The 25,977-nt window shown below is 39.6% G+C and overlaps 1 long non-coding RNA gene and 1 pseudogene across 3 annotated transcripts; one reads left to right on the top strand and one right to left on the bottom strand.

Moving 5' to 3' along the window:
* Window positions 1-7,207: 7,207 nt before the first annotated feature.
* LOC144456658 (uncharacterized) lies at window positions 7,208-17,544 on the top strand. 3 transcript variants are annotated; one of them, XR_013485669.1, is made up of 6 exons: window positions 7,208-7,314; window positions 12,965-13,074; window positions 13,354-13,426; window positions 13,558-13,685; window positions 14,807-14,874; window positions 17,330-17,544. It is a non-coding gene; the product is annotated as an uncharacterized LOC144456658 (long non-coding RNA). The 3 variants fall into 3 exon arrangements; XR_013485670.1 differs by lacking the exon at window positions 17,330-17,544 and adding an exon at window positions 15,564-15,720; XR_013485671.1 differs by lacking the exon at window positions 12,965-13,074.
* Window positions 16,098-16,190, bottom strand: LOC144457256 (U6 spliceosomal RNA; annotated as a pseudogene).
* Window positions 17,545-25,977: the final 8,433 nt, after the last annotated feature.

The raw sequence follows: 25,977 nt of genomic DNA on the forward strand, positions 1-25,977 counted from the left end.
CAATGGAAGGAAGAATATAAGCAATACTGTCATGGGAGCAGGCTAGAGAATACACAGTTGGAAGGAGGCAAGAATCGAGGCGTGTGGGAAATGATGCAGACCCAGCAGAGGGGCCGGTGATCAGGGATCTCAGCATGCAGACCTCTGATAGAGCTCTTTCTCTAGTAAAAGTAGAGTCACTGAGAAGTTCCTCACTTACTTTAATTATGATTTCCTTTGTCAAAAGATGGAGGTGTTAATGCTCTCTGGACTTTATTCTGCCCTAACTTTTTGCTGAAGTAGAAATGATGGGAACCCTAGAAGGCATTCATCCCTCCACCTCCAAACCCATGTGAGAGATGGAGAGGAACCCTGGCGTGGTTTTATTCCTACTCCAGATTTTAGTACAGCTATTTTCCCAAAGCTCAGAGAAAAGGTGGGTAAGTATCCTATGATCCAAGACTCATGTTACTAACTCATTGTAAAAGGAATGGGAAGCTTTCAAGAATAAAATTTTGAAAACACAAGGAAGGAAAAAGAAGGGATAGGATTGCTGCTTTAGGTCAACTGTGTGACGATCATGGGAAGTGGGGAGGAGGTGAGAATGTTCTTGGAAAATGGGAGAGATATCCAGGAATAGTAGCACATGCCTGTAATCCAGCTGCCAGGATTGCTGAGACTGGTGTGGATCTCTTGAGTGCAGGATTTCTGAGCTGCAGTGGGCTAAGCTGATTGGGGATCCACACTACGTTTGGCATCAATATGGTAAAGCCTTGGAAAGTAGTTGGATTATTGGGCCCCTAAGTAGCCCCTGAACTTCCAGACTGGGTGGTGAGGAAGGAAGGAAGGAAGGAAGGAAGGAAGGAAGGAAGGAAGGAAGGAAGGAAGGAAGGAAGGAAGGAAGGAAGGCAGGAAGGAAGGAAGGAAGGAAGAAAGGAAGGAAGGAAGGAAGGAAGGCAGGAAGGCAGGAAGGAAGGAAGGAAGGAAGGAAGGAAGGAAGGAAGGAAGGAAGGAAGGAAGGCAGGAAGGAAGGAAGGAAGGAAGGAAGGAAGGAAGGAAGGAAGGAAGGAAGGAAGGAAAGAAGGAAGGCAGGAAGGAAGGAAGGCAGGCTGGTTATTACAAGAATGGCTAACGAGGAGTTGTAGATAAAGTGATGATGAGAGAGCACCTAGCTGCCTTCAGTGAATTCAAGTCACTAAGGCTGAAAGAATAAGTAAATGTGATTGCTTAACTATTGTGAACAATCCTTGAAAAACCACAGGGGGTGGGGCAGCAAGGTGGCACAGTGGATAGAGCTCCAACCTTGAAGTCAGGAAGACCTGAGTTCAAATCTAGCCTCAGATACTTGACACTTACTAGCTGTGTGACCCTGGGAAAGTCACTTAACCCTGTCTCACCAAAAAACAACAACAATAATAACAACAAAAAAAAAGAAAGAAAAACCACAGTGGGCTGGGGAGATGCTACAGTACTGAAGATGATTATTCTATTTTTTTAAAAAAATTGAAAAGAGTAGTGGAGAAGAACTCACTATTTGAAAAAAACTGCTGGGAAAACTGGAAAAGAGTATGGCAGAAACTAGGCATAGACCAAAATCTCACACCATATACCAAAATAAAGTCAAAATGGGTTCATGATTTAGATATAAAGGCTGATACTGTAAGCAAACTGGGAGAGCAAGGAAGTTTACCTATCAGATTTATGGAGAAGAGAAGAATTCATGACCAAATAGGAGAGAACATTACGAAATGCAAAATGGATAACTTTGATTACATTAAATTGAAAAGTTTTTGCACAACAAAGCCAATGCAACCAAGATTAGAAGGAAAGTAGAAAATTGGGAAAGAATTTTTACAACCAGTCTCTCTGATAAGGGCCTCATTTCTAAAATATATAGAGAATTAAGTCAAATTTATAAGAATACAAGTCATTCCCCAATTGATAAATGGTCAAAGGATATGAACAGACAGTTCTCAGATGAAGAAATTAAAGCCATCTCTAGTCATATGAAAAAATGCTCCAAATCACTCTTGATTAGAGAAATACAAATCAAAACAACTCTGAGGTACCACATCACACCTATCAGATTGGCCAAATGACAAAACAGGAAAATGATAAATGTTGGAGAAGATGTGGGAAAATTGGAACACTACTGCATTGTTGGTGGAGTTGTGAAATGATCCAACCATTTTGGAGAGCAATTTGGAACTATACCCAAAGGGCTATAGAAAATGTGCATACCCTTTGATCCAGCAATAGCACTTCTAGGGCTGTATCCCAATGAGATCATACAAATGAGAAAAGGACCCACGTGTACAAAAATATTTATAGCAGCTCTTTTTGTGGTGGCAAAGAACTGGAAATTGAGAGAATACCCATCAACTGAGGAATGCCTGAGCAAGTTGTGGTATATGAATGTAATGGAATACTATTGTGCTATAAGAAATGATGAGCAGGCAGACTTCAGAAAAACCTGGAAAGACTTGTATGGACTGAGGCTGAGTGAAGTGAGCAGAACCAGTAACAGCCACATTGAAGGATGACTAATATTGATAGACTTAACCCTTCTCAGCAATACAAGGATCTGAGACATCTTCAAAGGCCTCATGATGGAAAATGCTATCCACATTCAAAGAAAGAACTTTGGAGTTTGAATGCAGATCGAAGCATACTATTTGCTATTTTTTTTTCTGTTGTGTTTTGTTTCCTCTTTCAGGTAGTTCCTCCTATTGGTTCTAATTCTTACTCACATCATCACTAATGTGAAAATATGTTTAATAGGAATGTATATGTATAGCCTATATCAGATTGTGCACCATCTTGAGGAGGAAGGGGGGGAGGGAGGGGGAGAAAATTTAAAACTCAAAAGCTTATGGAAGTAATTGTTGATAAATCAAAATAAATTAATAAAAAAAATGGGAAAGAGTAGAGACCTAAAAAATTTAGATGAGTCAGTGTGATTTCTATTCATAGTAAAATTCTAGAATGTATTGTTAGAAGAATAGTTAGTAATCATTTAGAAAGGGAAGTCATGATCATTAAAACATAGCATTGCTTTATCAAAAATAGGTCATAACATACTAACCTCATTTGATTTTTTGATAGGTAGATCAGGGGAATGCCATTGACACAACCTGTATTTGAACAAAGCATTTGATGAAGTCTTTCATGCTAGTGCTGTGGACAAGATGAGGGGATATGGGGCTGAGTGGAGCTGGGCATTGACTCATCTATAAAATATAATCATTAGACTGGTTAATCTCAAATATTCCTCCTAACTCTAAATCCTAAGCGTCTGTGAGCTGTATGTGGTTTGTGGTTGAGAATTCCAGGGGAAGACAAAACAGCTGTGTAGGCAAGACTCAACATTTACCCAGCTGTTCAGAGTCATTTTATTCCCACTCACGCTGTAAGAGAGCACCAAGATATTCTCCTGATCATTAGTCATGTAGGTAGTGAAAACTACCCCTTTGTTACGTTTGTGATAGAGTGAGGAGCAGTTATTAACTGACTGAAGGAGAATGGCGTGTGAGAGACGTAATGGAGGATGTGGATTACTTATTCAGTGTATGCTAGGTGGGCAATTAATACTTGAGAGTTAGTATAAGAAAGAAAGAGTCTCCAAATGGGTGACCTGAGAGTCAGTTCTGTGTTAGGTTATGGGTACTGAGGTCTTGGCCAGGCCTTTCAAGGCAGATGACTTCTGCCTATGGAGCTAGTTAGCTCTAGTGAGGCTGTGAGCACTGAGTCCTGTACCAATCCATAGAGAGACATATCAGCATTCTGGGGACTGGGATTACAAAGCCATGGCAGAAAGGAATATCTGATTGGTACAATTCTGTCTATAACCTAGGAAAAGAAAGAGAAGCTTCAGAGCAGGGACTGTTGTTTTGCCTTTCCTTGTATCCCCAGTGCTTATCACAATGACTGGTACATAGTAGGAGCTTAGTAGGATAATAGCTATTGTCTTGACTTGGATGTATACGTATGTCTCTGGGTCTCTGATATTGATTATCTTAGAACAATATATCAATGTATAAGAGAAGAGGGGGATAGATTCAGGGAGACCAATTGTTGGGGGGGATATCATATGAGGCCACTGTGTTGTTAGATTTGCTTAATTGTTTTACTTTGTTATAAACAATCTCTCATGGAGTGAGAATGATGTTTACCAAAATACATCACTAAAACTTTTTTTTAAGAGACAGTAGGACGTAAATCAAAATAGAAGTAGTGAGAGGGGGGAGGTTATAAAAAAGACTGAAGAGATAGAAATGACACAATTTAGGAACAAATAGTGAAAAACAAGACAGAAAGGGAAAATCAAAGGTTGTTTTGAGGTTTCAATCCTAGTAACCTGGAGATTGGTGGCAACATTTAAGAAGGAAATTAGGAAGAAGAGGTGATTTGGAAGGAAGATGATGAGTTCAGTTTTTTACATGCAAGTTTGAGGCATTGACTGGGGGTTTCAAGGAGAGACTTGGAAGTGCTGTGCTGGACCTTAGAAGAAAAGTTGATAATGGAATTAAAAATTGATGAGTCATCAGCAGAGACATGATGGCTGCACTGAAGAGATGAACAAGAATGAGAATTTAAAATCAATTCAACAAATATCACATAGAATTATAAAATTTCAGAATTGAAAGAGATCTCACAGGTCATCTAATCCAACCTTCATAGCTTCTCTGAAAAGTGCTTATCCAGCCTCTTCTCAAAGACATCCAGCAATAAGGGAAGTTACTAGTTCCTATTCTAACTTTTAGAAAGTTCTGATGGTTGGGAAGTTTTCTTTTTTCCTCCTAAGAAGCCTATCTTCAACTACTAGCCATTTCTCCAATGTGTTTTTAGACCAAGTAAGATTAATATTTTATCCATATGACAGGTCTTCAAAAAAGTCCATCACGCTGCCCTAAACTCTTTTCTTTTCTAAGCATTCTGATTTTCTTTCCTCTGACATTTGAATGGTATTATTTTGGTCACCAACTGGGTTTTCCTCTCCAGGTGTCTTGGCTTATCAGTGTCCTGGAAGTGAACATGATATTTCAAATCTGGTCTGGACAGAACAAAGCACAGAGGGACTATCACCTACCTCGTCCTGGGTACCGTTTGCTTTTCTTAATGTGGTTTAGGATTGCATTAGCTGTTCTGCCTGCCATGTCAGTGTTGACTCTCACTGAACTTGCAGCTCACTAAAACTTTCAGATCTTTTTCGAGGAACTGTTGTCAGGGCTCCTCTTTTCCATCATGTATCTGTGCAGCTGATTAAAAAAAAAGTAAGTGTAGGGTTTTCTGTTTATCCCTATTAAATTTCATCTTCTTGGGTTTAGTCCATCATTTCAGCTTGCTGAGAGTTTTTTTGAATCATGATTTTGTCATTCAGTGTGTTAGATATTCCTCCCAGATTTTTTTCCACAAATTTGATAAACATAGCATCCTTGCCTTCATCAGGTTATTGATTAAAATGTCTAACAGAAGAGAGCCAAAAACAAAGTCTTATGGAACTCCATAAAAAAAAATCTTTTGTGTAGGAGTACTGTGTAGACTAGTTTTTTCTTTTAAAATGTTGAGGCTAAAAACAAACAAAAAAAATATTGAAGCTGTCCTTGATGATCAATTAATTGCTAGGAGGACTAAGGCTTGAATACTTGGTGTAGTTTCCTGATGGCCTAAATACAAAAGTGGTGCATGGGGGATCAGGAGCTCCTTCTTTAATCTTCTAACTGGTAGAACAGCCTGGGCAACAAAGAGCCATAGAAGCTGGGCCAGACTGAATCAGTGCTGTATCTTTGCTGAATATCCTTTCCTTCTCATGGCTATGTAAATGGAAATTGTTAGATGATATGGATGTCTCATTTCCTTCTAATTCTGAACCTGAAGCACTAGGCGGCTGAGTCAGACCTACAATACCCCCCCTGAGGTTGACATTGATTCATTTTCAACTCTTTTTTATTCTTTATGATAAGGGATTATTATTATTATTTATAAATATGTAATACATGATAATATATTATATAATAGTATATTATATAATAGTATGTTATATATAATGATACATAAAATAAATATATAATAATATATTATTATAAGGAATATTACTTCTCACATGGCGATAACATACATTACATTGGTATTATCTGTTACCTCCTATAGGTATGTATGTGTGTGTGTGTGTGTGTGTGTGTGTGTGTGTGTGTGTGTGTATGTGAGGGGTACTTTATGGTCTCCATCATCCCACATGTAGTAAGCACTATCAGCTCACATAGAGATGGGGCCAGGAATATGCCAGCGCATGCTGCCCACGCACTACACACTCCTATGGTAGTCATTCAAATATTTGTTGACTCAATGAGTGAATGACTATAGTGACCTTATTCACATGATAATATCACGTTCAGTCCTATGACTTCTGGTAAGACTGAGTTGTACTACAAGGTATCTTCATTCTTTGTACCAGTATCTAGGGCCCCTGCCTCCATCCACATGTAATGTACCCAAAGGTGTGCTAGTAAAGGTTTATAATCATCTCTTTTGGGGAAAACTTTTAAGTTTAATCTGCATTAGGGGCAGCTGGATGCAGGTGCAGTGAATAGAGCACTAGCCCTGGAGTCAGGAGGCCCTGAGTTCAAATCTGGCCTTAGATACTTATTAGCTGTGTAATCCCTGACTGCTGCCCCCCCAAAAAAAGTTTAATCTGCATTATTAACATTTTCTCTGTGATTTTCTTAAGAATAGACAGTCAACAAAACATAAATCAAGGACTGATTTGTAATATGTGCTGATTTCTGAGGTGTAAATCCTTCCATTGAAAATTTAACAATCATTTCTTGAGAGCCTGTCTGAGCTGGCTCCAGTACAGCCCTGTGTGTATCTGTCCGGCCTGAGTAAAATATAATGTACTTTTTGTCTGAAAATTGTTTTTATGATGAAAAGACTTCAGTTTATTAATTTAGATTAAACATATTTTTCCTTGCAAACTGGAAGTGATAACTGATGGATGGTGCCTGAAGTGACTAAGAAAAATCAAAGAAATTCTCCACAGATTATTTTGGGCTGGTGCACTGAGAATAGATGATGTTAATTCTGTCGCTTATAAAAGTAAGTTCAATATGGGAAGGGGTGTGTGTGTGTGTGTGTGTGTGTTTTTAAAACCAGATGGTGTTTCCTGCCTGTTTCTGCTCCTAGCACTGGTTTCCATGGTGATGGACAATGAGAGGCTCCAATTAGCTGTTCCACATAGACAGTGCATACACACCTGCTACAACTGACCAGCCTCCATTGCACTCCCCAAGACCTAATGCCACTCTGAAAGTTCAGAAAATGTGGAGAATAGATGATGTATGCCCTGTGAAGAAACTGGTTTTGCTCATAATGGTTAAATGGTTTGTTTTGTGTTTTATGTAGTTTCTACATAAAAATATGTGTAGATTTTTTTAAACAAAGCTTCAGAGTCATTTATCAGATTTGCCTTTAGGAGCATGGCGATCAACAGTAGAGGCATGCTTTGACCTCTAGACTAATTTATAAAGGCAGAGAGGCAGCTAGGTAGCCCAGTGGACAGACTGTCAGAGTCAGAAAGGCCTGAATTCTAATCCTGCCTCAGATTGCTCTGTGATCCTGGGCAAGTCATTTAACCTCTCCCAGGCTCAGTTTACCCATCTATAAATGGGAATAATAATATCCCTTCCCTTGCCTCCTAGAGTTTTTGTAAGGATAAAATTGTAAAGTACTTTGTAAAGTACTTTCCAAAACTTATAATACTACATAAGTATTATTATTATTATTATCTCATAGAAGAGACTCAGTAAAGGTTCAGAGAAGTGAAGAAATCAGATCGTTTTAGAATCTCAGAGAAGAAACTGATGATGGGATAGTTCTGATTCTGTGGCTTTCAACTACAGTAAGGGGAAATAGGCACTAGCCCCTGAGTATGGTATAGTAGTTGAAATGATGGATTTGGTATCAGGGGTTCTGAGGTTGCAGTCCCAGCTCTGCCCTGAGTTGTTTGACCTTGGATAAGTCAGTGCATTTGGATCCTCACATCTGTAAGCAAAGGCAAACGCTATTTATGTTGGGTGCCTCAAAGAGTTGTTTGTTCAGTTGATGAACATTTATTAGGAGCCTACAATGTACCAGACACTACACTAGGCACTGGGGATAGAAAGACCCAAGTAGGAAGCAGTCTGTACCCTAAAGGAGTTTTTATTTATTCTCTTAATAGAAAACAACAATAGAAAACACTTGTCTCCTGTTTTACAGGGAAAAAATTGAGGCCATTCACTGAGAGCTCCCTCTTCTCCCCTCTTCCTCACCTCCTCTCATTCAGGTGCCACCTGCCACTATCTCCTCCTTAAGCCCTGTTTCACATGATGAAGTGGGCCTTACTCCTCACTGAGGCTAACCCCTGTACCTGCTCAAGGGGTCCCATTCCATCCCTTCTCTTCCAACAGATTCCCCTCCCCCCTCCATTTTCCCACTCCTATCATTCCCATCCTTTCATTTATTTTCAATCTCTCCCTGTCTACTGTCTCATTTCCTACTGCCTACAAACATGCCCACATCTCCCCTATCCTGAAAAAACTCTCACTTTATCCTTCCATCCTTGCTATCACTCTATATATCTTCTGCCCTGTGTAGCTAAACTCCTCAAAAAGGCCATCAGAGGGGACAGCTAGGTGGCACAGCAGAGAGAGCACCGGCCCTGGAGTCAGGAGGACCTGAGTTCAAATCTGGCCTTCGATACTTACTAGCTGTGTGACCCTGGGCAAGTCACTTAACCCCCAGTGCCTCACCAAAAAAAAAAAAAGGCCATCAGAAAAGGCAATAAGTGCCCCCATTCTCTCTCCTCTCACTCTCTTCCCAACTCCTTATAATCTGACTTCCGACCTTATCATTCCATGGAAATTGCTCTCTCCCAAATTATCAATGATCTTAGTTGCCAAATCCAGTGGCCTTTTCTGGATCCTCCATCTCCTGGACCTCTCTGCAGAACTTTGACACTGTTTATCCCTCTCTCTTCCTCGATACTCTCTTCTCTCTAGGTTTTTGGGACACCACTCTATCCTGGTGCTCCTCCTACTTTTCTCATCACCCTTTCTCAGTCTCCTTAGCTGGATCTTCATCCAGCACTTTTACTGTAGGTATTTGTCCCTCAGGGCTCTGTCCTAAGCCTCTTCTCTTCTCTATGCTACTTCACTTGGTGATCTCATCAGTTCCCATGGGTTTGATTATAATTTCTATGCTAATGATACTCAAATCTACCTTTCCTGCCCCCATATCTCTGCTGATCTCCAATCTGTCATCTCTAGCTGCCTTTCAGACATCTTGAACTAGACATCTTAAACTCAATATGTCCAAAACAGAACTCATTATCTTTCCCCCTATATCCTCCCCCTTCCTATCTCCCGGTTATTGTAGAGGGCAACACCATCTTCCCAGTCTCTCAGCTCCCAATCTAGGAGTCATCCTGAATTCCTCACTGTCTCTGATATCTTCATAGTGGATATTTGTCAAATCCAAGCTGTTGCCAAGGCCTGTCCATTTCATCTTCTCAACATCTCTCGAATAAGTCTTCTTCTCTCCTCTGACACTATCACCAGTCTAGGGCAGGTCCCCAACACCTCATGCCTGGGTTATTGCAATAACCTTCGGATGGGTCTGCATGACTTGACTCTCTCCTCATTGCAATCCATTCTCCATTAAGTCACCAAAGTGATTTTCCTAAAGCACAGGCCCAACCATGTCACCCCCTACTTAGTGGCTTCCTCTTGCTTCCAGGATCAAATACAAAATGCTCAGTTTGGCCTTCAAAGCTCTTTGTAGCCTAGTCCCTTCCTATCTTTTTAATCTTCTGTCAACTTACACTTCCACACATACTCTTTGATCCTGTGACACTGACCTCCTGACTGTTCCTCAAAGAAGACACTCCCTCTCCTGGCATTTTCTCTGGTTGCCCCTCATGCTTGGCATGCTCTCCCTCTCCCTCTGACTACTGACCTCTTTGGCTTCTTTTAAGTCCCTACTAAAATCCCACCTTCTATAAGAAGCCTTCCTTCTTTTAACTCTTTCCTTTTATCCTATATAACACTCACTTTGTATATATCTGTTGGCATGATTTCTCCCCCATTAGATTGTAAGCTCCTTGAGAACTTTTCCCTCCTTTTATATCCCCATCACTTAGCACAGGGCCTGGCACATAGTAGGCACTTAATAAATGTTGATTGATTATTGACTGATTATATACAAAGTAATTTCTTGAGTAAAGCATTAGCAAATGGAGAGATCAAGATAGGCGCCTGCATTTGATTTGAGCCTCAGAGATATCTCATGTTTTCTGGAAGGTTAAGCCTGGAAGGGCTGTTGCTTGTCCTTTGCTCTTGAAGAGGACCAATGACATCACGAGCATGATGTCTGGACTTGCTTGTTGGATTTCCAGAGGGCAGCTACTACTGCTACTGCTGCTGATGCTACTACTACTACTTCTGCTACTACTACTACTACTTCTGCTACTACTACTACTACTACTTCTGCTACTACTACTACTACTACTACTACTACTGCTACTACTGCTACTACTACTGCTGCTACTGCTACTACTACTACTACTACTACTACCACCACCACTACTACTACTACTACTACTACTACTACTTCTGCTACTACTACTACTACTACTACTACTACTACTACTACTACTACTACTTCTACTACTACTGCTACTACTGCTACTACTACTTCTGCTACTGCTTCTACTACTACTACTTCTGCTACTATTTCTGCTACTGCTGCTACTACTTCTGCTACTACTACTACTACTTCTGCTACTACTGCTGCTACTACTATTACTACTTCTGCTACTATTTCTGCTACTGCTACTACTACTACTACTGCTACTATTTCTGCTACTGCTGCTACTACTATTATGACTTCTGCTGCTGCTACTTCTACTACTACAATTACAACTACTACTACTACTTTCAGATAACATGGTGAAGACAGTCAATACAAAACCTCCTAAGAACCTAGTTGACTCCTTCCCACAAATACATCCATGGGGGGCATAGGCGTAAACTTAGATCATAATGGTAGTGAGGTACACGTGTAAGAAATATGTGTGACGAGGTTTAACTTGTATCCCCAGGTCTGGAAGTCCTTCCCTCTTTGTAGAGATTTCACGCAGAGCCAGAAAGGTAGGCTTAAGGCAGATTGTGAAGGGCTTTAAATGCCAAACAGAAGTGTTTGTGTTTTATGTTAAAGGCAACAGGGAGCCACTAGAGATTTTTGAGCAAGAGAGTGAGATAGTCGAGATCTGTTCTTTAGAAGTATCATTTTTGGCGTCTAAGGGGAGAAACTAGAGACAGAGAGACCACTTAAGAGGTGACTGCAACAATCTAAGTGAGAGATGAAAAGGGTCCTGTATCAGAGTGATGACTCTGTGGGTGTAGAAATGGAGATAAATGTGAAAGATCTTGTCGAGGTAGAACCAACAAGCCCTGACAAATTAGTGGGTTTGGGTAGTGAGGTAGAAGTGGTTGTGGATTGGATATGGGGAGTGAGAGACAGCCAAGGTGTCATGGATTATGCTAATGACCCTGGGTGATTGCAAAGATGGTGGTATCTTCAACAAGAATGAGGAGTTAGGGGTAATGAATTGTGCTTTGGACGTGTTGGGTTTTAGTTGTTTCTAAGACATGTAATTGGAAATGCCTAATTGGTAGTTGATGGAGAAGCAGGGCTCAAGTGAGAAACGATGGCTAAAGATCTGGGGGTCATCTGCATAGACAAGATCATTGAACCTATGCGAGCTGATGAGACCACCGAGAAAGTGTGAGGAGATGAGGCCCAGGCCAGAGCACTGAGGAATACCTGAACACAAGGGGGAAGATAACGATAATATTCCATCAAAGGAGACTCAGATAAAGAGAAGGGGAACCAGGAGAGATTAGTGTCATGAAAACCCTGAGGGAAAAAAAAGTATCCAAAAGGAGGGGTGGTCGACAGTGTCAAATACTTCAGGAAGGTCAAGAAGGTTGAAGACTGAAAAAAGGCCTTCGGATTTGGCAATTAAGAGATGACCTTGGAGAGAGCAGTTTCAATCAACTGATGACATTGGAAACCAGATGAAAAGGCATTAAGAAGTGAACAACAGGACAGAAAGAGGAGAGACAGCTTTTTTCTAGCAATTTGGCTATGAAAGGAAGAAAAGAGAGAAGACAACAGGATGAAGGTTGAAGGGATGATAAGGTCAAGTGAACACAAAATGAAGAAGAGTTGGTTTCATAAAATGAAGAAGAGCTGGGCATGTTTATAGGCATGGGGGGGGAGAGGGGGAAGCCAGTCGATAGTGAGAGACTGAAAATAAGACAGAAGGGATGAACAAAAGGAGGCAGAAAGGTGTGGGATGAAGAACAAAAAATAGAGGGGTTGACATTGAGGAGGAGAAGGGCCACTTCTTGTTGTGAGATAGGCAGTTTGTAATGCTTAATAGAAATTAGAACTACTATTACCCTTGGAATTAGGACCTAGATTTGAGCTCTGGCTCTGCTGTTAAGTACCCATATGATATAGAGCAAGTCGTTTCAACTCTGAATCTTAGTTCCTCCATCAATAAAATGGAGATAACATTTGTTCAACCTACTTCCAAGGGTTTTTGTAAGGAAAGTGCCTTGCAAATTAGAGAGCTCTCTAAAAATACAAACTGTTAGCCCTCCGATATTAAGAAGTGAGTGAAATATAACAGGGCCATTAGTGGTGTATATTTCAGTATTGTGTTTGAAGTAATACCCTTAAACTAACAAAATTATTTTTTACTTTAGTGACTACAGAAAGCATAAACTCAATTCTTAGTCTTTCTCCACCAGGCACATTTACCCCACTTCCGACAAAACAAAACAAAAAAAAAGATTAAGACTTGTTCATCTAAGAAGGAGGTCAAACCTTATTACTCTTTTTTTTGTTTGTTTCATTCTTTGCCTACACTTTCTTTCAGAGTGTAAACAATGAACCAGAAAGGAAGACTGTGACCTCTACAATGAAAGAATCTATTTGAGTCTAACTTAATTGTGACTGCATAAAATGAGGAATCCACAAACAGGAGGAGTATGAATCTTATTTGTTCTACTAGCAGGCAGGCTATGCGGCTTTGTTCTTCTAGGTGATGACGTTCAATCTATGAGTTTCTTTGCAAATGTAAATGGTGTTTTTATTACTGGTTTCATGACAGATGAGTTTTACGGCATTAGAAATCCAAGTAGGGCCCTCTAAAATTCTCTGCTTCTTCAGTCAAAATGAAGAGATATCATTGTTTTCCTACTGCCTTCTTTCTGCTCTTCTACCTGGAACCTCTCCACTCATTCATTTTCCAACTATCCTACCCAGCTTAGATGCCACCTTTTCTAGGAAGCCTTGCCTGATTCTCCCAGCTGGAATGGATCACTCTTAGAATCACATGGTATGTTGTTTATACCTTTCATGAATTTTATCATGTTGCATTTAAAGTTAGCTATATTTTTATCATCCTTTTTAGACTTATGTTCCATGAGGGCAACGAGCATGATTTGTTTATCTTTCTATTCCCCACAGGACTAGCAAAATATCTTGCATGGAATAAAAAGCTAATAAATGTTCATTTGAATGAATGAAACAAGAGGTTCAAGGAGTCTTATCCAGAAAGTGCCATTTAAAGTATAACAGGGAATATCATTGCTTTGGTAAGAGATAACTACCATTTATCCTAATACATATATAAAACTATTTGCTTTACTCCAGATACCCATAGGATATCACTGTAGGGAAAAAAAGAAAAAGAAAAAAATAGTCCTTGGGGAAGAGAAGGAAAGAAGAATTTGGGTGGGGCCACAGAGAGCAAGTAGATCTAGAGAATAGACAGAAAAGTATTGGAGAAACAAGTATTTTTAAGAATGAGGGAGATGAGATCAGGGATCTTATTTGTGTGAATCAATGTGTTTTGATATATTTGCTTCTGTGCCAACGCTTGATTTTTAGCAATTGTGTGTTGTTGGGTTTTTTTTTTTAGTTTCAAAATGGTCCTCCAAGGGAGTCAAAAAAGGAAAGTTTTGATTAAAAGGAAAATAGGCAAAAGAGGTTAAGTGACTTGTTCAAGGTCATGTGGTTAGTAAGTGTCTGAGGCTGAATTTGAATTCAGGTCTTCCTAACTCAAGGCCCAATGCTCTATCCACTGACTATACCACCTAGCTGTCTGATATTTATTGAGAATGTATAGCAAGACCCTTTTAAATTAAAGAATAATACATAAACCACAAACCCACAAACTTTTTAGAAATTTTTTTTGTTGTTATTTCTTTCTCCTCTTTCTCATGCCAGTTTTCTTATCCCTGCCTTTGGCTCCCACACAGTGAACAAAGAATCATTTATTCATTCACTAAATATTTATTCAGTTGCCTGCTATGTAAAAGGCACCATGGGGGATTCATCTCTGAATCATATAACATAGTCCTTGTCCATAGCTATTCATAATTTAGTAGGCTATGACCTCTAATTTGCAGACCAGGTGCTGATCTACATCTTTGGAGGCAGTCTCCTCAGTGGGAGTTCCCTCCATGGAAGATATCAGAGTTTCTATTTAAAACAAAAATGAATACAGATTACAAGGACTTGTAGGATAGGTCCATATCTGATTCCCCCTCTCCTCTCCCCTGACCTTGTACATGATCTACTGCCTTTTTCATAGACTATTTCTTTAGTCATTGAATAGTTTCACTCAAATAGTACAGACATAATTAAATATCCCATTTCTCTTTAGAACCCCTCTTGAATTTACTTTCCTCTGTTGCTTGTGACCTGTTTGCAGATATGGTCCCAGGGCTTGAAGAAAAGCTGTAGCAACTATAGAAAGTACTTGAGCAGGTTGATTTCAAGGTAATTGTTGATTTTAAAAGGGGAGGAAAAGAAGTTGCAAAATGAATGGTACCCAAAAGGTACAGCAGACATGTATGGCTTGGGAGAGCACCACAGAGGTGATGGAATATATGTATCTTGGGCACTGGCATCAACAAGATAATAAAGAGCATGGAATTAGAATAGATCAGATGTTGCAGAACTGTTTGAATTAGTTTCACCTACACAGGTACAATGTTGACTGATACGGGTAAAATCCAAAATGTTGCCTGCAGTGATCTACACATTAGAATGCTGGTCCTCAATGGAACAAAAAGCATGCAAGTCACACAGCATGGGATGGACACAACAGTGTGCCAAATACCTCTGTGGGATAGCCTGACTCCAGAGCAACTCTGCAGAAAGGCTGGAGGGTCAGGTGTATGGGACTCAGCCCAGTACGAGAAGAGAGTGAGTTCTTTTTATAACAAGGAGGAACAACAAAGGATTACTCAGCTCACAGACTGGATCCTGTACGACTGCTTCTGTTAATAATATGTTTGTACATATAAGTGTTTATATTTATTTGTATTTCTATAGCAATTATGTAATAATAATAATATCATTATTACTATATCATTTTGAGTTTTACAAAGCATTTGCATGTAGTATTTCATTTGATCTCCACAACAACCCTGAGGAAGGCACTCTTATTTATCCTCATTTTACAGATTAGGAAACTGAGGCTGAGAGAGAGTAAGTCACTTGCCCAGTGTAAAATAACTGGCATGCATTTGAGGCAGGATTTGAAGTAGCATCACAAACTGGGACCAGAAGACCTAAAACACAGTGAGATTCAAACATTCGATTCAATTAAACAAATCTGGATTAAACTACAAGCTTCTTGAGAACAGACTGTCTTTTGCCTATGTTTGTATTTCTTTTTTTAAAATGTATTTATTTATTTTTAGTTTTCAACATTCACTTGCACAAGATTTTGAATTCCAAATTTTCTCCCCATCTCTCCCTTCCCCCTGCCCCAATACGGCATGCATTCTGAACATCTCTTCCCCCAATCTTCCCTCCCTTCTATCACCCCCCCCTTTTCTTATCCCTTTCTATTTTCCTGAGGGCAGGATAGATTTCTATACCCCACTGCCTGTATCTTATGTCACAGTTGCATGTAAAAACAATTTTTAACATTTGTTTTTAAAATTTTGGGCTCCAAATCCTCTCCCTTCCTCCCTCCCCACCCACCTTCATTGAAAAAGATGGAATGCTTCATAAATTTGTGTGTCAGGGGCCGTGCTAATCTTCTCTGTATCGTTCCAATTTTCGTATATGTGCTGCTGAAGCAAGTGCCTCTGTTTGCATTTCCAGCAGGAGCAGCTAGATGGCACAGTACCAGGCCTGGCATCAAGAAAACATCTTCCTGAGTTCAAATCTAGCCTCAGGCACTTACTAGCTTGTGTGACCCTGGATAAGTCACTTAACCCTGTTTGCCTCAGTTTCCTCATCTGTAAAATGAGCTGGAGAAAGAAATGACTAACCACTCCAGAACCTCTGCCAAGGAAACCCCAAATGGGGTCACAAAGAATTGGGCATGACTGAAAAAACGACTGAACAACAGTAGTACCCTCAGCACTTAGCACAGTGCTTAGCACATAGCAGGTGTCTAATAAATGTTTATTGACTTAACTGAAGAGCAGTTTTCTAGGCATAAAATATGACAGCCTCTGCTCCCAAAGTAGTTTCAATTAAATATTGAGGGTATAAGAAATGTATAAGCATAACTACAATTCAAAACAGATGATGATATAGGCTAAAAACAGGAAATGCTATGAGGAATTTAAAGAGGGCAAGAGAACTTTCAGCAGAGGATATCAGCAGAGGCTTCATGGAGGGGGTGGCACCAGAGTTGAACATTTAATAAAATTGGGGTTTTTTAATGTGAGGACAACAGCGAGAGAGGGGAGGTGGAAAGACACATGTGGAAAGACAGTATGAACAGAGACAAAGAGATAGGAGAAGGCAGGACATGAAGACACGAGCAATAGTCCCATCTGACTAGAATGTTGATGACTGGGAGATAGATCAGAGCCAGACTGGTGGACTCTGAGCCTCAGGCTAGGGACTTCACATTTTATTTGGCCAGCCATCATGAGCCACTGACAGTTTTTGAGTACAGGAGTGATGTGATGTGATCAGGGCAGTGTTTGTAGAACATTTACAAGCAGTGTTCTCAAGCAGTGGTCCAGCTATTAGGACAAACACAAAAACGGTGACCACCTCACTGTTCAGTTCCCATAGAGGGTGAATCTATTCTTTCACTGTGCTGAGGAAGAACAGATACTAATGTAGATTTCAGGAAGGTTCCCCTTTCTCCTCTCCAGGTCTTCCCTTCTCCCCTTCCACACTCCTCTTTCCCCAAGATATGATTCTGATATGAAACTTAAGATTAATGATTATTAACTATCTTTTCTCCTATTAATATTAGGAAGGTGGAAGATATTGCCCAGCCTGTGGTGAATAGGATTTGGAAGTTTGGGCACAATTGAATAGAATTTCTCCAGGGCACCATAGAAGGCCTGGGGTACAAGAGCAATAAGATGGAGAAGGCTAGAGGCAGAGGTGCCCTGAAGCCAGCTTCGACAAGTTCAAGAAAGCCAATTGTCATATGTTCAGTGTCAATGTTAATATATGGGAAATCAGCAAACACTACAAATTGGGGTTTGGTTTATTGTTTCGTTGATTGTTTATTCTTAAGAAAGTGATGGAGAAAATAATAATAATAATGCAGCTTAAACTTAAAAGTGTGTTATGGACACAAATGTTAAACATTTAGCCCCATGACTCTACTTAGAGGTAAGTGGGGATGAAATTTTTGGTGAAGGCAACTAGAAACAATAGGAGTAGGGAATGGGGGTGAGATTATAATCGAATAAGGGGCATAAGATGTGTATGTGACTGACGACAATAAAAGTTAATGACGCGGGCAAATTCAGAGATCCAAAGTGCTACAAGAAATGTGAAGAAGGCAAGAGAACTTTTAGCTAAGGGATTCAGGAAAGGTTTAAAGGTGGCACCAGAGTTGAACATTTAAGAGATGAAGGGAATTTTAAACGTGGAGATCATAAAGGGGGAAACCATAACAGGAGTTTTGAGGGTAAATGGAATATATATATGTTAGAGGTAGAATTCTTTTGCTTTCACACACACACATACACACTTTTGTTGCTGTTCAGTCTTTTCAATCCTGCCCTACTCTTTATGAGCCCATTTGGGGTTTTCTTGACAAAGATACTGGAGTGTTTTGCCATTTCTTCCTCCAGCTGATTTTACAAATGAGGAAACTAAGACAAACAGGGTTAAATGACTTGCCGAGGCTCACACAACTAGTAAGTGTCTGAGGCAAGATTTGAACTCACAAAGATGAATCTTCCTGAATGGAACCATACATCATCATCATCATCATCATCATCATTGATTTAGAACTGCAAGAGACCTTGTGAGACCAAACCAGGGGTGGGGAACCTGCAGCCTTGAGGCTGCATGTGGCCCTCTAGGCCCTTAACTGAATCCAAACTTCATAGAACAAATCCCCTTAATAAAAGGATTTGTTCTGTAAAACTTGGATTCAGTCAAAGACCTAGATGGCCACATGTGGCCTCGAGGCTGCAGGTTCCCCACCCTTGGACCAAACCTTTCACTTCATAGAAGGCGAAATAGGTCAACAAAGTGATTTGCCCAAGATCACACAAATAAGAAGAGTCAGAGCCAGGATTTGAACGTGGCTTCTATAACACCAAATCCAGCCCTCTTTCCACTGCATCATGCCGAGACAGACAGACAGATGATCTACCTATGTATGCATGTATGTATGTATATCCGTGTATATGCATTGGTAGCTAAGGTACCAAAGTTCCCAATAAGATGTTCACATGTCCATCTGAAAGTATGATTTCTAACTTCAAGCTAGCTCCATTTATTTGAGCAATTACATTCAAACTAGAGGCCATGATACAGCCAAGACACTGGAGGCTATACCATTAGAAATCACCACATAGCAGTAGGTATGTAGACCACAATCCTGATCTCAATCTTTTTCTTCTCCTCGCAAAAGAAGAAAAAGTCATGTTTATGTCACCTGGTTGTACAAAATAACATCTTATGAATCTCAAAGTAAAATCATATAAATCACTTATTTTGGAGTAGGCAAACAATTCATCTAGTCTTACACTGTTCAATATGTATTATGGTTCGAACTACTATGGTTTTTGCTTTAAATCTGTCTAGGCACTTTTGGTTTAAGTTGACACAAAACTACTTCTAATCTAAATTCAAAAACACCTCAGTTAAATTTGCTTCAAAGTTTGCAGTATATGCCTGCACTTCAATAATATTTTCATCCTAGCTGTGGAGCAGAGATAAACTCTTGGCTATTGAAGAAATGGAGGATATCATCAAAAGCAAGTTGATTGTATTCAAACACATAAAAGACAAACTTTTATGCCTCAAAATATAATTTTAAAAATCACAAGGGAAGCAATAGAACAGGAAAAAAACTTTAACAAACATAACTGATAAAAGTGTAATATCTAAAATAAAGAACTGATGTTAAACATATGAGGTCAATGCCTGATTTCTACTCAGTAAGTAGCCAAAAGAGGTAAGCATCCACTTTATACACAAAGATAATAAAGTATTTCATGAAAAAATACAAATTTACTAACAATTTTACAATGCAGATTAATATGATAAAATATTATTTTATGCATATTAAAGCTTGCACTTATTTTAAAATAAATGATAGGACATAATGTTGGTGGTGCTGTGTCAAAATAGGCACATTTGATGGCACAATCCTAGTAGCATTGTATTTTTGCTCAACATAGTTTAATTTGTAATAAGGGCCTTTATATATGAGGCAGCTGGGTGGCACGGTATAAAATGGGGACAATAACAGCCCCTACCTCACAGGGTTGTGAAGATTAGATGAGGTAATATTTGTAATGGTTCCTGGCTAGCAGTGGGCAATATGTAAATACTTATTCCCTTCCACTTTCTTTCCTCCTATAAAATTACCCATATCCTTTGACCTAGACATTGTATTTTGGGGATTGAAGTCTTAAGGAAATACACTAGAAGAAAAAGAAAAGTAATTTATTTAAAAAAAAAAACATTCACAGCAGTACTATCTATGCTAATGAAAAATTGGAAAATTCTCAAAGGCCCAAGAATAACAGAATGATTCAGAAAACACACTGAAAATGGATACTAAATCATTTGAAGAGGGAGTATAGAAAAGGAGGAAGCAGAGACTCTTAGGGACATATTTTAGGTGACAGATACACTAGTCTGTGAGCAGAGGAAGGTAATGAAGACAGTAAAGGGCCCTAGAAACCAAATGTAACTAATGCACACACAATGTCATATTATCTAGTTGAATTATTATTTTTCCCCTGGGCTGAGGGGTGATGATAATGATTATTAAAAGAGAATGAAAGGGTAATTTGGATTGTTCTTCCCTCCTCTCTCACAAGGGAAAAGAAATTGATGAGACACTGGTGGATTTGTAGAATCTGGACTCAGGCATAAAGTTTCTTAGAGTTCCCCCATTTCCCTTTCCTTTACCCTTGAAGATTTCCTGTCAGGACTGAAAAGCAAAAGGCTGGAGAACTGTAATGGGGACTAAGGCTCTCTGCCTGCCATGCGAGAGAGTGGCTATCGACTCTAGGATTAGTTGGACTCCTGAGTTTTCCCACGCTATACCCACTGCTGACCATAAACAACAGTCAGTTTTGGGGATCATACTTCTTAGTCTTCTGGAAATGCTGTCTAGGCCTCTACCTGTGGTGACCAGGAAGAGCACATGAGAAGCAGACTTAACATTGGCAAGGAAAATGGAAATTTCTGGGGATCTGGAGGGCACAGCATGGGGCCAGATAGTAAGGCCTAGTGGTCCTCCATCTTACTGAAAGTTGGTGACTTGCTCATTCAAGTAACACAAGTGGTCATGTCTGCCCCTTGTAGAATGTAAATAGGGAGGGAATGTCATTGTGATTTGGGAAAGAGGGACTGGACCTACAGATTGGGGTGTAATTGAGAACTAGTTTTTTTTCATGAAGAGGTGGATAGTGGAATAAGAAAAGCATTAGATTGGAGGGAAAGGGGGACGTTGTTCTTGCCTCCTCTCTCACGAGGGAAAAGAAATTGATGAGACACTGGAGGAGGTCTGAGGCAACAGCTCCACTTGACTTTCTGGCACTTGGCAAAGATAGGTTAGCAGCCACGATGGGTGGCTCCACACTCTAGGGCAGTATAAAATAACTCCTCCAAATTCCTAAAAGATAGCTATCACAACACTCCTACATCTCCACAGTCACTACAATCATGATGTTTTCTAGTTGCAAAGAATTCCCTGTGAGATGTGGTACACACACAAAAACAAACAAACAAACAAAAACCAACTGTAGGATCCTACAATACTTTTTGCCCTAAAACTTGGTCAGATTACTAAGCAAATATGGTTGCATATCTGCTCACATCCCTGTTTTTACAGAATTACAGAATTTAAGATTTGGATGGGTCTTAAGAAGGCATCAAATTTTGACTCTTACCCAACAGAAACTACTCTTCAACTTCTACTCATCAGGCCTAGTTCTGTCTCCTGGAGTGAAGAAGAATAAATCTAGTCAAATTCTGCATGAGAATCCTTCATATACTTTTATGTCAGAGTCATATGTGATAGAAAGAAGATTACATTTCCTCTGAGGCTCTTGGCTTCAATAATTGACCTGATTTAAGTTCATGGGACTTCACTTTCCATGGAATTGTGTGCCTGGCTCAGGGTGATTGGGTCATGAGAGAGATAGAAACTTGGATAGATAAAGGTTTATTTTATTTTTAATTAGTATTTTTCCCCAGTTGTTACATGTGAAAAAAAATTTTAGCACTCATTTTTACAAAATTTTGAGTTACAAATTGTTCTCCCTTCCCTCCCCTCTTCTGAACATGGCAGGCAGTTTGATATAGTTTACGTATGTACTATCACGCAAAAAATATTTCCATATTAGTCACACTTGTGAAAGAAGAAACAGATTAAAAAAAAACATGAGAAAAAAATAAATCAAGTGAAAAAAAATGCTTCAATCTGCACTCAGAGTCCATCAGTTCCCTATCCGGATATAGATAGCATTTTCCTTCATGAGTCCTTTGTACTTGTCTTGGATCTAGACAGAGATTTAAAAGACCCCCAATAAGGGTCTGGGACCATATGGAAATGTTTGAGGGGATCCAGAGCGGAAGGTGTGTATAGCTCTAATGGTTAGATTCAGGAGCCCAAGCATCCTGGAGAGCTCTTGAGTTTCCATGGATGGAGGTGAAAAGCCTATTACCAAGCTGTAAAGGGGCTTCAGAGACTTATTAATTAGAAGCAGAGATCTGGGTGTGGCACAGAAAATGATTAATCTGTGATCTAGCTACAGCAGGACTCTGCAATGCTCTCCACATTTCAGGGGAATAAATCTCAAAGGGGCAACTTTGACGAGAATCAGGGATGAAGTTTCATTCATTCAGGAATAGGTGCTAAAAGACATGTTTTTCTATTGCTATATTTTGTAATTCTATACTGATTAAAAAGTACTACTCCAATATTTCACTGAGGTGCAGATGTGACCCTGTGTTTTCAAAGGCACACAATCTCTAGTAGTTTCTTTTGATAAACTATATCTGCCTAAGACCAGTCTAGGTGAGTGTAGAGAGTCTTACCAATAGAATGGATAATTGATGATGAATTCTTAAGCAACTGTAATCCATTAAACAAAGAAAAACACAAAATAAAAATAGCAAGTATCCATATAGCACTTTAAGGTTTGCAAAGCACTTTACAAATATTATCTCATTAAATCCTCACAACAACCCTGTTGTAGGTGCTATTATTGTTCCCATTTCACAGATAAGGAAATAGAGACTGAGAAATTGTGATTTGCCCAGCACTACACAACTAATCAGTGTTGAAGAGAGGACTTGAACTCAGATCTTCTTGACTTAAGACCAGCAGTCTACTGTACAACCCATCTGCTTCAGTCCTTTGTGGTCTTCATCTGCTATAATGGTAGCATGATAAAAAGGAGATGCATAAAGCTCAGACCACGTAAAAGTCACATGCAAGAATGGGGGAGAAAAAAAAACCTATTAGATAGGGCAATAGTCATTGGTGACTTCCAAGAGCTAAGTGTTGTCAGGATTGCAGAAATGAATTACAGAAGAGAGGAAATTGAGATAGAAAATACATATCATCCACCCTCATCCACAATTCAAGAGGTTTGTACAAAGAAGGGAAGTAAAGAAATAGAACAACGTGTAGTAAAGTTTTTCGGTGGTTTGAATTTTGGGTGTGAGGAAGAACTGGGTGTTGGGAGCTGAGGAAGAAGAGACCCAAGTACACGAGAATTCAGAGCAGAAGATAATTGTAGAGAGGACAAGGATGAAGATACTGAGAGAGATGTACAGTATAGGAGCAGAGTACCTCAAAGTCAGGAAAGGAATGAGATCAAAGTCACACGTGCTGGAATTAATTTGACACTGGAGGAAAGGATAAAGCATATTCATAAATCAAATATGATGTGGTAGGGAATAGACTAAAAATAGATTCTAGCACTGGAAGTCCTAAATGTTTTCACTGAAGCAGAAAGTGATGGCATTTGTCATCAGTGAAGAAGTGACTAAAAAAATTATTGGAAAACAATGAATTTGTAATAGTTGACATGGTCTTCCAGCTGTGCTTTGTCATCTAAGAGCAAAAAATCCAATTTGACAAACCTTTATTTTATGTAAGGTGCTCTAGTAGATGCTGGGGATACAAAGATGAAATAAGATGTGGCTTTTGCTCTTGAGCTGCATAGGTCATGGAGAAAGCAAAATGTGAGTATGACTCAGGGTTGGGGATTAGCTCCACAGGCATGGCCAAAGTCACCAAAGAATCTAAGAACAGCATTAATGGGACTAAAAAGAGGGTCAGGTTGAGTAGAGAGTTCATTGTAACCAGCCATCAATTTTACAATGACTAGATAAAATGGGAGTGATTGAGTGACTGGAGATCTCAGATTAGCCACAGAGTAGGTTCAAGGTCCTTAGGAAGTGGGAGAAGAGATAAGAGTAGGAAAGCGTGACTGAGAAGTCAAGGTTAAGATGTTGAAGACAGAGCAGCATCCTGTGAGGATGGTGAAGACTACCTCATAGAAGTGTTTGCAGAGGCATCAGTTCATGAAACAGCCTAATAATAATATTAACAACTGATAATAACACATTTCTACAGGGCTTATGGGCAACTAGGTTCTGCAATGGATATGGCACTGGGCCTGGAGTCAGGAAGACCTGGGTTCAGATTTGGTCTCGGATACTTACTAGCTATATGACCCTGGGCAATCCTGTTTGCCTCAGTTTCTTCATCTGTGAAACTGAGGTGGAGAAGGAAATTACAAACTACTCTAGTATCTTTGCCAAGAAACTTCCAAATGGGTTCACAAAGAGCTGGACATGGCTGAAATGACCAAATAGCACATGGCTTAAGGTTTGCAAAACACTTTTTTCACAACAAACCTGCAAGGCAATGGGAATATTATTATCTTAATTTTATAATTAAGAAACTGAAATTCAGGTAAGTTAAGGTACTTGCTTGTGGTCACCCAGCTAGTGTTTATTTATAGAACCTCCTGTAACAACAACAGATGTTTATCAAGAGTCTGCTGTTGTGTGTACAGAATACTATGCTGGGTACTGGGGGAAGTGCAAAATTAAGATAAGACACAGTCACTGACCTCATAGAACTCACACTCTGTAAGTAGGTAAGTCTTATACAGTTTTCCCTTCTACATCCAGACTTTCCCCGTTGAGGTTTTGATATATCACAGATTAGCATAAGAAGTTAGATGGGAGAGCAGCTAGGTGGCACAGTGGATAGAGCACTGGCCCTGGAGTCAGGAGGACCTGAGTTCAAATCCGGTTTCAGATACATAACACTCACTAGCTGTGTGACTCTGGGCAAGTCACTCAAGCCCAATTGCATCACCAAAAAAGAAAGTTAGATGGGAATTTTGGGAGGGTTTTGCAGAAGCTGCAGACAACACACAAAGGCTATAAGACAATACAGAAAAAGTTTAGAAACTCAGAAATGCATAAAACATAAGCATAGTTTTGTATAATATTGACACATTTTATCTTTTAATACCATAATAATTTGGGCTTCTTCTCTGGTATGATAGGAGGGCCAAAACTTTTTATATGGATTTTCCAGATCATGGGGGCTCCACACCCCTAACCCCAGTGATGTGGAATTGATATGGATAATTTGAACGCACAGTGTTACATGATAAATGCATTAAAGAGATTTAAACAAAGTGCTATGAGGGTTCTGAGGGCAAAGGTGCTTCTGCCCTGGAGAATATTGTCTTCACGATAAAACTGCAGAATCCCTATGACTTTTGCTATCACAGTGAAACTTACGTTTTGCACCATCAATCCTGAGGCAGTTCTTTTTTCTTTTGTCCAATCATTATCCATTTTTATCTAGTTGTGGTAAGTTTGGTTATTGTCACTTGGCCCTAACAGTAAGGTTGATGCCAGAGATATGTTTCTTTTTTTTCCTGATAGAGATAAAGTCTTTCTCTACTTGTTTTTTTAAAAATATGTTATTGATGCATTAGAGATGTGTGACCAGAAAAATAAATTTAGCAAGATCAAGAATGGTAGACTGTCCACATGCTCCATCACTTTCCATGCAATGCCAAGAAGCTAGAGAAAGGCTCTCAGCACATTGAGTACCACGCCCCACCCCCAAAAGGGTTTGTGGGAGGACATGGACAAAAGTCACAAAGGATCACAATGGATGAGCAAGCATGGCTGGATTGTGACCTGTGTTGCTGGAGAGAGGAGCCCCAGATCCACTGAAGTATTAATTCAAGTTGATAGTTTTTGCACCTCAATTACTTCTCAACCATCCCCTCCAAAATACCCACCTTTATAACAACAACAACTGAAACAACAGCATCTCAAAGCAAATCATCTAATACAGTGTCTATGGCTGACAAAGCATGTAACATTGCATACCTGTGGTCTACCATATCTCTAAGGAAGATGAAGGAG

The sequence above is a fragment of the Phascolarctos cinereus genome, unplaced genomic scaffold, assembly GCF_003287225.1.
Source record: "Phascolarctos cinereus isolate Bilbo 61053 unplaced genomic scaffold, phaCin_HiC Scaffold_4;HRSCAF=312, whole genome shotgun sequence".
NCBI classification, from domain to species: Eukaryota; Metazoa; Chordata; class Mammalia; order Diprotodontia; family Phascolarctidae; genus Phascolarctos; species Phascolarctos cinereus.